Source organism: Chrysochloris asiatica, unplaced genomic scaffold, assembly GCF_000296735.1.
Source record: "Chrysochloris asiatica unplaced genomic scaffold, ChrAsi1.0 scaffold00228, whole genome shotgun sequence".
Classification (NCBI taxonomy): domain Eukaryota; kingdom Metazoa; phylum Chordata; class Mammalia; order Afrosoricida; family Chrysochloridae; genus Chrysochloris; species Chrysochloris asiatica.
This window is the reverse complement of record NW_006408746.1, coordinates 3,300,337-3,315,650: the sequence shown is the minus strand read 5'-3', so window position 1 is coordinate 3,315,650 and position 15,314 is coordinate 3,300,337. Positions and strand designations below refer to the sequence as shown.

Genomic DNA, 15,314 nt, shown 5'->3' with positions numbered 1-15,314 from the left:
GAGAAATACTGCATAGGACCACTACTGTAAAAGACTAAGAAAAAGAACTCATACTAAAGGGGGGTGGGGGTGATTCTTTGTTGATTGCTGGGATGTTGTGGGTGGGTGAGGGGAGGGAGGGGAAGGTGGAGCACAGGGCAGGGATTAGACACAGGATAGTTTGGCTGCTGGGGAGGGGGCAATATACAAGTAGGGAGAGGGGAATGGAAGAACAAAGCAGATGGGAGAACAATTAGACAAATCTCAATGGGCTAAGTGGGACAGAGCTAAAGAATGATGTATGCACAACATTGGAACAACAGGGCTCTGGGATACAGAGATTGAGACATGGTTGGAATGGGGAAAAGGGGGGAATAATGTTAAGATGCTTGGCTGTCTTTTGAATCTTGTTTTTCCTTGCATTATATTATAAAATAGGCCCTGAATGGGGAGCAAAAGGAATAGCCAGAAACATCACCATAGAAAGCTTATAAGTCCATCTTCTGCCTAAAACTGATTGGAATACCTAAAATGGGGCTATAATATGCCCAGTAAGGAGGTTTCCTGCAGAGCCTCTGCAATACATAAGACTGTAGTTGGAAGCCTGAACCACATCTAGATCTCCAGATATGGGATATTCCCACTTAAAAAGACAAGCAGACTAGCCTGGAGCGGCTTGAAGAACAGAAGTTACTCCTTGAAAGAAAGAGCTACAGGAAAAATATAAAACAGCATAGGCAGATTGACTGTTACTACAAGAACAAACAATTTGCTTGCCCAGGAAACATCAAGGCAAGTGGTCGGGTCCCCTGAGTGCAAACCCCCTTCCAAGACTAAGACTCCATGGGAATACATGCTCTGATTGGTGACCAAGCTCGTCACCGATAAGGGGAAGTGATGGAAAAACAGCGATGAAGCGGTGAGCTAAGCCCTATAATGCTCAATAGACTTCTGTGAACCTGGGTAAAGACCTGGTTGGCCACCAGTGTGGCAAGACCTGGGGACTCTTGGGTCCAGAGTCAGTGACATAGTCACAGAGGACTAGAGTGGAGAGTGAAGTGTCCAGCTGATAAGAAGAGAGGGCATATGCACAAGAACACTCACACTTGCAGATAATACCCACTTGACCTGACTTCAATGACTGGATGATCAGAGTTCAACCAGAAGAAGAAAGAAGAGGGGTAAGAAAAAGAATCTGATACAATTTGATGAACCTGACCTACACCTATGGAAGCAGTAGCTCAAAAGAGGGAACAAATCTTTACAGCGAGGATCATTCCCACCCCCTTGATACACAGGGATGGGCAACTTGGACATTGGCTACCCAAAATGGGGGGCTACAAAGGCAAGAAGTGACTGGCTTAAAAAATTTCAAGAGGGAGCCTAGGTCCAGAGGGTGCTGAGGAATGTGGAATCTCCAATCTGTCTGGGTGGGGCTGATGAAAGGAGATGGGCATAGCATTCTTGTGGTACAATAGTGAATAATTGCTATCAGGACTGACTGTGAGGGTTGACAATGTAAAGGTAGACATCTTGTAGCAAAAGGAGGGGAGTGATTGGCTTTGCAGTCCTGGAGCAGAGGTCCCTGAGACCATCAAGGGAGAAGAGCGTATAGCAGGATCCTACCCAGAGAAACAGTGAATCAGAGATGGAGGCAGAGATGATGAAGTGGAGAGATGGAGTAGCTGGTGACTTTAGACACAGGTTGAGGGGCTGGGTGCTCAAGACCAGGGAGCAGGCTTGCGGGGTGTACTTTTTGATGCATGGAGGGGATTGTAACCATGGCAGTGAAATAATATATAATAGGATGAATGTAAAGCTAATGTTCTTCCATGTTCCCATGAAAACTATCACATAATTAACAATAAAACATAAAAAAAGAGACTAAGACTCAAATGATGTATAACTATATTATTGGTTATTTATCTGGTGCTGAGAATGCTGTGAATTTTTATGGTCTTCTTTTTTATATATTTTCTTAAATGATTGCTTTTGTTTTAATTTAAAAAAAATTCAAAACCTAAAACAAAGCCAAATTCTACTCTTGCATTTATGTAATATTTAACAGTAAATGTTCCAAAGGTCTTTTCTTCTTATAAATAGACCCATCAAACATGGGGAAAAAAAAAAAAAAAAAGAGTTGAAGTATTTGTTCAGGAAAGGAAATGCCAGGGCTAAAGACCAGGTTTGTAACCCTGGCGCAGGGGTCATTTTACTGCACAACAAAACAGAATTAGAATAAGATTTCCTGCTTATTTTTGAATACTGCAAGAGGGAGAAATAAAACATCTTTATGCTTCCTTAGAGCCAGGTTTTGTGTAGCCAAATGGAAACTAAGTACCTTTCTGTTAAAGCCCTCATGTGACTCTACCCTTGCACTAATTATGAGTTGGCTTGAAGAGGCATTATGCTGTCACTAGGGCAGCCCCAGGGTAGAAATGTCCAGTTGTATAAACTTTTCATGGTTCCATTGTGGACAGATCACCATTGTGAAAATCTGTTTGTGTGTGCACAATTTTTTATCATAAAACAGACGCTTAGGGCCATGGTTATTCTCCAGCCTTTCATAGCAGAGACAGACCATGTATCAGCCAAGGAAATCAATGCTTGCCAAAAACAACACGTAGACTAAGAAAGATTAAGTGAAATGACCAAACTGAAATCAACTAGAAGAGGTATACAGAATTCTAGTATTTCTTGATCAACCAGCTAAAGCAAATGGCATTTTGGTTCTGATATTAACTATGGTGAATCAAGGTGTTTTGTGTCATTTGTTGGCCTTGAATGAAAATGTCAAAACTAACTTGATGGTAAAAATGGCATGCACATTACCATATAAAGCACTACTTCACAACTAAAATTTCATAAACAACAGTAATCTCTTCATTAAAAATTTACTATACAAAGCAATGAAATTTTGATATTTATTTCTATAATCTGAATTTAATTCAATTATCTATTGTACATAATTAATTTTACTTAAAAATGAAAACATCTTTATCATCTCCCTCAATCCTATTAGTCCTATCATCATCAGAAGAGATACATATGTAATTATTCTAGAAGTATTTTAAACATTTATGGGTAATAACTCATAGGATACAAATCTTTTTAAACTTTATTATTTTCTTTTGTAATTTTATCATAACTGTATTATGAGTCAGAGTGAGAAAATACTTTATTCATTTTCTATTTTAACCATAATAACAAAATTATAAGTAGATGCAATTATTGCTGTTTTTTGTTGCTGTTAAGGCTATTTAGTCAGTTCTAACTCACAGCAACCCTGTATAGGGTTTTCAAGGAACTGCTGGTGGGATTGAACCACTCACCTTGTGGTTAGCAGTTCAGTGCTTACCCTACAGTGCCACATCAGGACTCCAGAAAATGCTATTATTCTATCCATTTTCTAGATGAAGAAACACAAAAAAGACTTTCAAGTATCGATTAAATTTCTCGAAATTAACAAATCTCAATTGCAGGCCATAGTAGCAAAGTAGTGAAACACTTAGCTTCTAACAAGTCAACCAGCAGTTTGAATCTACCAGCCATTCCACAGGGAAAGATGTGGCAATGTGCTTCTCTAAAGATTGCAGCCTTGGAAACTGTGGGGCTATTCTATTCTGTCCTGTAGGGTTGTTGTGAGTCAGTCAGAATTGACTCAAAAATAGTAAGTTTGAACTTTGGAACTGTAGTTTCATTTCCTTTAGCAATTCCTTGGGTAGACAGTGTTTAGAAGGAAAGAGACTTTAAAACTTTCAGCAGAGCTTCAGATAGGTATGTGATGCAAAAACTTCTCTAGAGACCAGTGATTAATTATGAATTTTGAAATGATGAAATTTCTTATTTGCAATTCACATAATCTAGGTTTAGTGAAATAGAATACAGTGAAGTCTTGGAAAATGTAAACTTGAATGTCTTCTTTTGTTCTCTTCTAATAAACGTTTTGCTTTTCCACTTAACCTTAAATAGAAATGCTAAGTTCAATAGATATTCTCTTAACAACCATCATAAAACCAATTTCCCAAAATGTTGATCCTCTCTGCATCCACTCTTATGACTTATATCACTGGTAGGTCAGTTTAATCTTTAGTAAATCTGTGCCTTTTGCTCCACCAATTGACTTGCATGTTTAGTTGAAACTATCCCAATCATATTTTTGGCAGTAATACTAATTGTTTCTTGAATTGCTTTAGATTTCTTACTCTTGCCCAATTTTAATGATATTTTCTGATACATTTATCTTTATTTCTTTACTCAAAATTTTATTAATTTAAGCAATCCCATACACAAGTGATACTAGAGCCATAAATATATTTTGGGAAAGGATTAGGGAATCCTGAAGTGGCACTTTAGGATATGCACTGGACCACAAGTTATGTATGAACCTCAAGATAAGCAGTTCAAACTCACCATCTGCTCCTAAGAAACGCTATACAAAATAGCTGTGAGTTGGAGCCAACTCTGTGGCACTTAAAACGACAAGAAAACTACTAAAATTTGGAAGAAAATTACAAAACTCTGGAAGGATTCTGCATTTAGCTGACTTCACAGACTTTTCCATTCACATTCTTTACGTTAGGTGCTGTGGAGTTGATTTTGGCCCATCATGATCTAAAGGGACAGAGTAGAACAGAGTGTTTTTTTAGGCTGTTATTCTTATGGAAGCAGATCTCCAAGACTTTCTCATAGAGTCATTGGGTAGGTTCAAACTACTAACCTTTTGATTAGCAATCAATATCCTAATCCTTGCACCACCAGCGCCCCCTCATTGTTTATTACAGAAATCCAAACAAAATTCCATATAATAGCTTATTTTTTATTTAAAAAAATGCTTTTCTTACACTTTAATAATTTTGAACAGTATGTGGATTAACATCAAAAGACTGGAGTTACAATTTAAGGTATGTGTCATTTAAAAATAATACTTTTAAAAACTAATTTCATTTTAATACACTTTTCTTTCTAGATTGGACTACCAAATAAAGTCCTGTAGATAAAGATAGGAACATTTCTGTTTTATTAATATCAACAGAAAGAAGGATCTGAAAGGGACTTTCCACTCACTCAAAAAAAAAAAAAAAAAAAAAAAGTGTAAAGTTTGTTTGCAATGAAAGGTCAACAAATGCTTTTTGGTGACATTAAATTTGCAAGTCTCATGAAGACTGCAAGTGGAAATAGAAAATTATTCAAACCCAGTCCAATATTTGGCAGAGGAAGAAGAAACTGAATATGAGTAAGCGAACCTAAATTGTTATCTCATATTCTCACTTCCAATAAGTTTTATACTATTTTTATCCTTCAATTACTTCCTCTCTAGATTAAAGAGATGTACAGTTGCTCTAATTTAAAAACTCTATAGCAAATTTTGTGTAGGATAGGAATTTTTATTGCATCAAAACCACTAGTTCAATACAAAGGGTTATTATTAAGTGCCATCGAGTTGGTTCCGACCCACAGAGACCCTGTATATGGTTTCTGAGGAGCGGATGGTGAGCTTGAACCACCAACTGTGAAGTTCAAATGACTTTGCAGTCTGGCGCATCAACCCACAGCACCATACCAGGACTCCCAATACAGAGGGTATTTCCATTTAATTAAGTTTTGTTTTTCTGTAATATGTAGATTCATTAATTTTTTGTGTGTGGGAAAACAGCAGTCCACTAACTTTACAAAAATTAGGCAGCAGGTAAAATAAAAATATTAAGGTATATAATTCAAAGTCCTCAAATATAAAAAAGTCATATAATATTGATAAAAATCATTTCTGAAATATCTCTGATATTAACATTATGCCTAGAAATACTGGAGAAAAAAAGAAATGGAAAATCTCAACTATTGTAGAGTAAGATGACTACATAAAAATCCTATTTCTCCTTAAAATGGATGGCTCATATATTAATCATGATAAATATAAGAAATAAATATATTAACAAAGAAGGCATTTATGACTAGCAAAGAAATGTATAGCTGTATTGAATGTTTAAGTAAAATATTGTTGATGTTACTAAGTTCCATCAAGTCGGTTCCCACACATAATGAACCTGAATAGGGTTTCCGCGGAGTGGTGAGTTCGAACCGCCGACCATGAAATTCAAATCAACTTAGCAGTCTAGCACATTAACCCACTATGCCACCCCAGGACTCCTTAAGTAAAATATCACGTATACTTAATATATACCAGAATTTTGCATCATTGGATATTGACAAATGGAAATGGCTTACCTTTCCTAATTGTTCCTACTTTGAATACACAAAACATCCATTATTTTTCTTGATTTCTTAGTGAACTCAAGAGAAAAACTCTGAACAAGAATCTTTAATGCAAATCTCTGAAAAAAGTAGGATCCTTTGCATCATGTTTACTTGACATGAATCAGTTGTTAGAACAGAACAAGGGGACACTGAAAAACATAAAGTCAGGAAAGGTATGTGCCCGAGTTGTATTGTTTAACCATATTTATTCTATCTTTATGCTAGCAAATAATCTAAGAAGTTGGATTATATGAACCAGAATGTGGCATAAGGATTAGAGGATCACTCATTAGCAACTTGCTATATACAAATGATACAACCTTGCTCGCTGAAAGTAAAGAAGGGTTAACATACTTAATTATGAAAATCTAAGATCACAGCCTAAGTATGGGTTGCATCTCAATGTAAATTAAAAAAAAAAAAATCATCACTGGACCAATAAATAACATCATGATAAATGGAGAAAGATTGAAGTTGTCAAAGATATCATTTTGTTGGATCCACTATCAACTGTCATGGTAAAAGCAGTCAAGAAATTAAATGATGTATTGCACTAGGTAAATCTTCTGTACCACATCTCTTTAAAGTGTTAAAGAGCAAAGATGCCAATTTGAGAACTAAGGTGTGCCCTGATTAAAGCCATAGTCTTTTCAATAGTCTCATATGCATGTGAAAGTTGGACAATGAGTAAGGAAGACAGTAGAAGAACTGGTGCATTTGAATTATGGCACCGGAGAAGAATATTAAAAGTACCATGGACTTCCAGAAGAATGAACAAATGTGTATTGGAAGAAGTACAGCTGGAATGCTCCTTCAAAATGGGGTGGAAATTTTTTGTCTCTCATAATTCATACATGTTAAAAGGAGGGAGCAGTCCCTGGAGAAGGACAACATGCTTGGTAAAGTGGAGAACTAGTGAAAAAGAGGAAGGCCCCCAATGAGATGGATTGAAACAGTGATAGGAACAATGGGCTCAAGCTTAACAATGATTGTGAGGATAGTACAGAACTGGATAGTGTTTTGTCCTGTTGTGCATATAGATAGGATAGCTATAAGTTGGAACCAACTGCACGACACCTAACAACAGCAATAATGATGTTGTGTACCCCTAGTTGATTCAAACTTATAGCAACCCTATAAGCCTTAGCCATTGATACACTAGGGCTCTTTTGTCTTTTGTAGTTGTTGTTGCTGGATGCTGTAGAGTAGGTTCTGACTCATAGCAACCTTATGCATAACAGAAGGAAATACTGCCTGGTCCTATGCCATTCTCACAATTGTTACATTTGAACCCATTGTTGCTACCACTGTGTCAATCCATCTTATTGGGGGTCTTCCCTTTTGTTTGCTGATCCTCCACTTTACCAAGCATGATGTCCTTCTCCAGTGACTGTGCCTTACTGATAATATGTATGGATAAATTATGAGATACAAAATATTTCCTTTCTGGTTTTGAAGGAGCGTTCTGGCTGTGCTCCTTCCAACACAGATTGGTTTGTTCTTCTGGCATTCCATGATACTTTTGCAATTCTTCTCTAACTCCTTAACTCAAATGCATCAATTCTTCTATGGTCTTCTTTATTCTTTGCCCAACTTTGACATGCATATGAGGCAATTGAAAATTCCATGACTTGGGTCAAGTGTACTTTAGTTCTCAAAATGACATCATTTCTCTTGAGCACTTTAAAAAGGTCTTGTGCAGCAGATTTGCCTAATGAAATATGACATTTGATTCCTTGACTGCTGTTTCCAAGAGCACTGATTGTGGATCCAAGCAATCTGAAGTCTTTGAGAAGTTCAATCTTTTCTCATTTATCATGATTTTATTTATTAGTATTTTTGTGGAGAATTTTGTTTTCTTTACATTGAAGGGCAATTCATACTGAAGACTTTGGCCTTTGCTCTCTTCTTCAGTCTTTTAAGCCCTCTTCATTTTAGCACCCAAGGTTGTTATCATGTGTTTAATGAGTATTCATTCAATCATTATGCTATATTCTTCTTCATATAATCCAGCTTCTTGAGTTACTTGCTTGGCATACAGATTGAGTAAGTATTGTGAAAGAATACAATGCTAGCACACATCTCTGGGTCTTTGCATATGTCATTATACTACTTGACTTTGTCTTCTTGAGCTATCTTTTGAAGTTTTCTGTTCAGCTCTTTTAGGTACTCATTTCTTTCATTTGCTTTATCTTGTTAATACTTACTAGCAAGTCTCAGAGTATTTTTTAACATCCATTTTTGTCTTTTGTTTCTTTCTTGTCTTTATATGACCTTTTGTTTTCTTCATGTTTGATGCTATTGATGTATGAAATAAATCATCTGGTCTTTGTTCATTAGTGTCTAATGCATCAAACATTTTCTTGAAATGGTCTATAAATTCAAATAAGATATATTCAAGGTTATATTTTGGCTTTTGTAGGCTTGTTTTAATTTTCTTCAGCTTCAGCCTGAATTTTCTTATAAGCAGTTGATGGTCTGTTTCAGTCTGTGCCTAGCCTTTTTTTGGTGATGATATTTGACTTTTCCATCATTTCTTCCCACAGATGCAGTCAATTTGAGTACTGTGCATTTTATGTTATTATGAAAAGGTATTTGCAATGTATAAGCAATTGGTCTTACAAAATTCTATCATGTGATTTCTATTTTCATTACCATCATTAAGTACTAAACCTTTCTCTTTGTTTCTAGTCCTCCAATTCCAATTTTCTATAATTATCTCTGCCTGTTAATTGCATGTCTAATCAACTCCATATGGAAGAAGTTGGAAGAGTTCTTCAATTTCATCATCAATGATTGCATCAATGATGGCTGTTTTCAGCTGTTTCTTCTCATTTTGAGCTGGGCCCCATTAGCAAATGAAAGTCTCCAAAGCTTTATTCCATTCAGATCATTATGGTCAACTCTATATTCAGGAGGCAGCACTTCCCTTGTCATGTTTTTGAGCGCCTTCCAGCCTGAGGAGCTGTCTTCTGGCACTATATCTGACATCATTCTATTGTTATTCATATCATTTCCAACTTCTGGTACTGTATCTGACAATGTAGTGCTGCTATTCAGAAGGTTTTCAGTGGCTCAAAACTCAGTAGTCTGTACCTTCTTCTTCCTAGACTGCCTTAGTCTAGAAGTGCCACTAAAACCTGTTCACCTGCTGGTATTTTAAATACCAGAGGTATAGTCACCAACATTACAGCAATAAATAAGTCACCACAGTATGACAAACTGACAGATAAGTGCTGGTTAACCTCCTGTAGTCTCCATAATATGTTCCCATTCTTACCCATCAAGGTTTATTTCACTTTTATCTGTTTTAGAAATGATGAAATGGTGCATCTCCAAATTGTCCAGAAAAGAGAGATTATGGTAGGAATCTTCCTATTTATTAGATTTGTGGAAGAGTTAAATGTGAACAGCACATTTCTAACATTCTTCAGTCTACACACAGAAACTGAGAGAGGCCATTGATTTCATGGAATACACAAGTACTTCCAGTTAAATCTGATTAATCATGTCTCTTTATCTGGAGTCTGAAGACATGCTCTTGTATTACCAAGACTCAAGAAAATGTGGTAGCTCAGTCACTACAGAATACAGATATTGTCTAAAAAGACTAAATAATTGAACGATAACAAACATGAATTTGTTACTTTACTTTTGTCTTTGTATTTTTTCCACTGTCAGGCAAGCACAAATATTTAAAAATTCCAGTTTGGAAGTACAAAGTAATTCAGTTTCCTATGTGTAATACCCATTAGGCACATAATTCTTTAAGCTGGATTACTTTCCAACCCTGTAGGCCAAGACAGGAAGAAGCAAAGAGTGTAAAATTTAAGTGTTTGCTGACTCCATTTATTTTGGAAAGGAGAATGATACCTCTTGTCTTTCTCAGCACATTATAAATAATAGCAACTCAGTAGATGTTAGTGAAGAAAGCAGGAAAACTGGCAGAGAATAACTTAGACAACATATAGTTCATACTTCTTAATAAACTCTTCTTAAGTCATATGCTGTCAGTATTGACCCATTATTAATATTTCATTTAATTTGATTATTATGCTATTTTTCTAGATTTTAAGTTTCCTTGATGAAAACATTGTGTCATATTTCTTTTTATCTCTCATAATGCCCATTTCAATATACATGTGTTGATTAATTGATTTTTAGTACTGAAGAGAGACTCTTTAAGTCTCCGGTAATTCCCGTGGTGAGAGAGATGGAAGCATTCATATGAGATTCAAAAGGCTAGTGCCTACTTTGCAATGTATGATAATGACTAGATTAATTATTTAAAGCTCTCAGTAGTAAAAAATCTACTTCCACTTACATAAAATTAGTGCAATTTTCTCTTTTTCTAAATGAACACTAGTTTAAAACATTTTCTACACTGAAATCCATCAATCTATAATTCAACAAAATCCAGAATGTATTCAATATTTTTTTTATAAAATAAAGTGAGTTATCAAAAATTATCTAAATATAAAATTAACTCTTCAGTTCTTATATCTCTAACATTAATCTTCTTTTATAGACATGCAATGGACCACAAGGTCAGTTTGAACTGCAAAGTCGGTGGTTCAAACCCACCAGTGACTCCTTAAAAATCCTTTACATGGTTGCTACGAGTCAGAACTGACTTGACAGCACTTAACAACAACAACATAGACACAAAAATATATTGATGACTAACAAAGACATACAGAGTCTAATATTCATAGAGGAAAGCAACCAGGAGCATTAATTCTCATTTATTTGTGCACAATTTATGGGATCAGCACTGGACTGGGAACCACAAGGTCATCAGTTCGAACTCACCAGCTACTCCTTGAAAACCCTATCCTGCATCACTATGAATCAGAATTGGCTCCACAACAACAACATTAATACTGATAGCTTTGTGTAAAATATAAGCTCTGTAGAATTCTAAAGTTCTCAGTTTTCTCTGAAATAGTCTTAATAAAATAAAGCCTCTTATGAAAATTAGAAAGATAATTGCAAATAGACACACAAATCTTTGTTAACGCTTTGATATGAACATTAATCAGCATTAAAATATTGCATACAAAATTATTTGGGTTTAGACTTAAAAAAAGAAAAAAATGAGGCATTTCATATGCTTAGTCATATAGTTCATGCTATAAAATCAAGCATTAGTATACATAGAGTAAAAGTCTATACATATAGTTTTTAAAGGGTTTATAGTTACTGAATTGTTCTGGAAACAAAGTGTCCAAAGTGAGTAATTTTATTCCAGGGAGAATAAGTATCTTCATTTCTTATGTTTGTTTAATGATCCAATAAAAGTTGGATAATGAGACAATTGAGGTTTGAGAAAGGTACACCATCCATCAATGTGAGTCTAATGTTAGTGACATACTGTTTATTTACAGTGCAATATAGGAAGACCTATGGCTCACACTGCTGACAAAAACAGAACAATAAAATGCACTTAAAGCCATTTATATTCATTTTAAAATTAAACCTGTGGGATAATGTCAAGATATCTACTCTTTCTGACAGAGATATAGCATTTACCAACAGCTGTATGCCTTGTTCTTTAAACAGTGCACAGTGGGGGCTTCAGTTTCAACAATTCTTATTTCATTCTAATAGGAAAACAATATAATTTGAGAAAGAAAACAGTTATTAGATCACACACTTTATCTCCATAATTATGTCTATGAGACATGTTGATTCATTTTTCCCAGATTTGTTTTTGACGATTTCCAACTAAAATTATCTCACTACTTTTCTAAAGTTATCACTGGATTCCTTTTCCTCTTTGTAAAGTCATCCTATTATTTGTAATTTCTATAGAGTAAAATATTCCTGATTCTTTTCCATGGCAGTGGAATAGTCTTCTGTTTGTAGATATTGATGTCTACATTTAATCTTAACGTGCTTAGGGATCATATGTAGTCCTATCATCTGTCACCACCACACTCTTATTCATTTCCTCTGGGTTTGATTTACTAATATGGAATTGTCCCACACTTTTAAGATGCCACAGTCAATTTTACTTAATTTACATAGTCATAAGAGTAATCGTAAGGAGCTCTGGTAGCATAGTAGTTATGAGTCAGGCTGCTAAACTTAAGGTCAGCAGTTCAAAACTACCAACCATCCGCAGGAGAAAGATGAGGCCTTTGAAATCCTAAACAGGGTCATTATGACTTGTAACCAACTGCATGATATATAATCACCATCACCAAGAGTAATTATACTATATTTTATACGGTTTGGAAATTAGGGGACATATATCTAGATACATTAGGAAGAAGCATTCAGGCACACAAAGTTACATCTAAAGGTAACATTACCCTCAGTAAGAAAGGATCAGAGTTTTTCATTGTTGTCTTCCCCGCGAACATAGACAAGAGAAAAAGTTCCATTATAATCTTATCATCGAGAGAGTAGCTCCTTGTCTGTCTTGCTTACAAATCAGGCCTCACTTCTAAACATACTTACTGGCGCATAAATGACAATTCTTTGCTAGAAATATTTTGTTCCTTTGTTTTTTGATTAGAAATACTTCTTAACATTAGATCTCCAATTGAGAGTGATAATAGAAATATGCATGATAATTTTGCTTCATAAATATTGATATTTTGCTTGTTGTAATCCTTTTATGTTTTCAGTTACTAAACATACTTTCAAAATAATGGAAATGTCTCAGAAAAACAACAACAACAACAACAACAAACTTACAATTTGTCTTACGCTCATCTGTAAATCACTTAAATTGTCAAGTTCATTTGATTTTTTATTTGATTTTTCAAATAATGTTGTTGTTGTTAGTTATCATTGTTTGTCAGTACCAACTCATAGTGACCCTATGCCCAACAGATCCTGGGACAACCTCATAATTGTTGCCAAGCTTGAGCCCATTGAAGCTGCCACATTGTCATTCCGTCTCAATGGGGGTCATCCTCTTTTACTCTGACCCTCCAACTTACCAAACTTGATATCCTTCTCCAGTGACTGGACCCTCCTGATAATATGTCTGAAGTATGAGATAAAGTTTGGCCATCCTAGCCTCTAAGGGGCATTTTGGCTGCACTTCTTCCAACACAGATCTGCTTCTTCTTTGTGCAGCCAGCCCATGCACTTTCAATATTCTCCTCCAACACCATAACTCAAAAGCATCAATTCTTCTACTGTCTTCCATATTCATTGTCCAGCTTTTGCATGCATATGAGCCTATTGAAAATACCATGGCTTGGGTCAGGCACACCGTATTACTCAAGCTGGCATCTTTGCTCTTCAACACTTTAAAAAAGTCTTGTGCAGCAGACTTGCCTAATGCAATATATCGTTTGATTTCTTTACTGCTGCTTCCATAAGTGTTGATAGTTGATCCAAGAAGTATGAAGTCCTTGGCAACTTCAATCCTTTCTCCATTGATAAGAATGTTGTTTATTGGTCCAGTGATGAGGATTTTTGTTTTATTTACATTGAGATGCAATACATACTGAAGGCTGTGTTCTTTGATCTTTTTCAGTAAGTATTTTAAGTCCTCTTCATTTTCAGCAAACGAGGTTGAATCATCTGCATATTGCAGGTTGTTAATGAGTCTTCCTCCAATCCTGATGCCACATTTTTCTTTATATAAACCACCTTCTTGTATTATTTGCTCAGTATACAGGTTGAATAAGTATGGTGAAAGAATACAATCCTCTCAAACACGTTTCTTAATTTTAAAGCATTCAGTGTTCCCATGTTCTTTTCGAGCAACTGCCTCTTGGTCCATGTAAAGATTCCTCATGAGCACAATTAAGTGTTCTGGAATACTCATACTTTGCATACTCAATAAAGCCCAGGTAAACATCTTTCTGGTAGTCTCTATTTTCAGCTAAGATCCACTGAACATCAGCAATGATATCCCTCATTCCACATCTTCTTCTGAATCCCACTTTAACCTTTGGAAGCTTTCTGTAAATGTATGCTTGCAGCCATTTCTGTATTACCTTCAATAAAACTTTACTTGTATGGGATATCAAAGAGATTGTCCGATGATTTCTGGGTTGCTTCTTTTTGGAATGGCCACAAATACTGATCTCTTCAAATCAGTTGGCCAGAGAGTTTTCTTTCCAATTTCTTGGCATAGGTGAATGAGTGCCTCCTGTGCCACCTCACTTTCTTGAAAGATTTCAATTTTTATTCCATCAGTGCTTGGTGCCTTGTTCTTTGCCAATTCCTTCAATACAACTTGGGCTTCTTCTTTCAGTATCCTTGGTTCTTGATCATAGGCTACCTCTTGAAACAGTTGAACTTCAACCATTTCCTTTTAGTACAGTGACTCTGTGTATTCCTTCCATCTTCTTTTGATGTTTTCTGTATCATTCAATAAATTGAGAATGCTTCAATAATGAAAGTCAAGGCTTGAATTTTTCTTCAGTTCCCCCAGCTTGAGTAATGCTGAGTGTGTTCTTCCCTTTTGGTTTTCTGACTCCATTTGCACATTTCATTGTAATATTTGACTTTGTCTTCTTGAGCTGATCTTTGAAATTTTCTGTTCAGCTCTTGTACCTCTTCATTTCTTCCATTTACTTTAGCATCTCTGCACTGGAGAGCAAGTTTAATTGTCTCTTCTGACATAAATTTTAACCTATTTCTTCTTTCTTGTCTTCTTAATGACTTTTGCTTTCTTCCTTTGTGATGTTCCTCATGTCATCCCACAACTCTTCTGACATTTAGTGTATGTATCAAATCTGTTCTTCAGATGATCTCTAAATTCAGGTGGGTTATATTCAAGGTCATATTTTGGCTCTTATGGACTTGTTTTCATTTTTTTCAGCTTCAGTCTGAATTTGCATTTGAACAGTTGATGATCTGTTCCACAATCTGCTCCTGACCTTTTGTGACTGATCATATGGAGCTTTTACATCCTTTCTTTCCACAGATGTAGTCAATTTAATTTTTGTGTATTCCATCTGGTGTGGTTCATGTGCATAATCATATCTTATGCTGTCAAAAAAAGGTATTTGAAAGAACAAATCATTGGTTTTGCATAATTCTATCATGTAATATCCATCATCATTTCTATCATGAAAGCCATGTTTTCCAACTACTGATCCTTCCTT

The 15,314-nt window shown here is 35.5% G+C and overlaps 1 pseudogene; it reads right to left on the bottom strand.

Annotated features, from left to right (window-relative positions):
* The window catches only part of LOC102814379, a 118,259-nt pseudogene extending 105,636 nt beyond the window's left edge, over positions 1-12,623 (bottom strand).
* Positions 12,624-15,314: the final 2,691 nt, after the last annotated feature.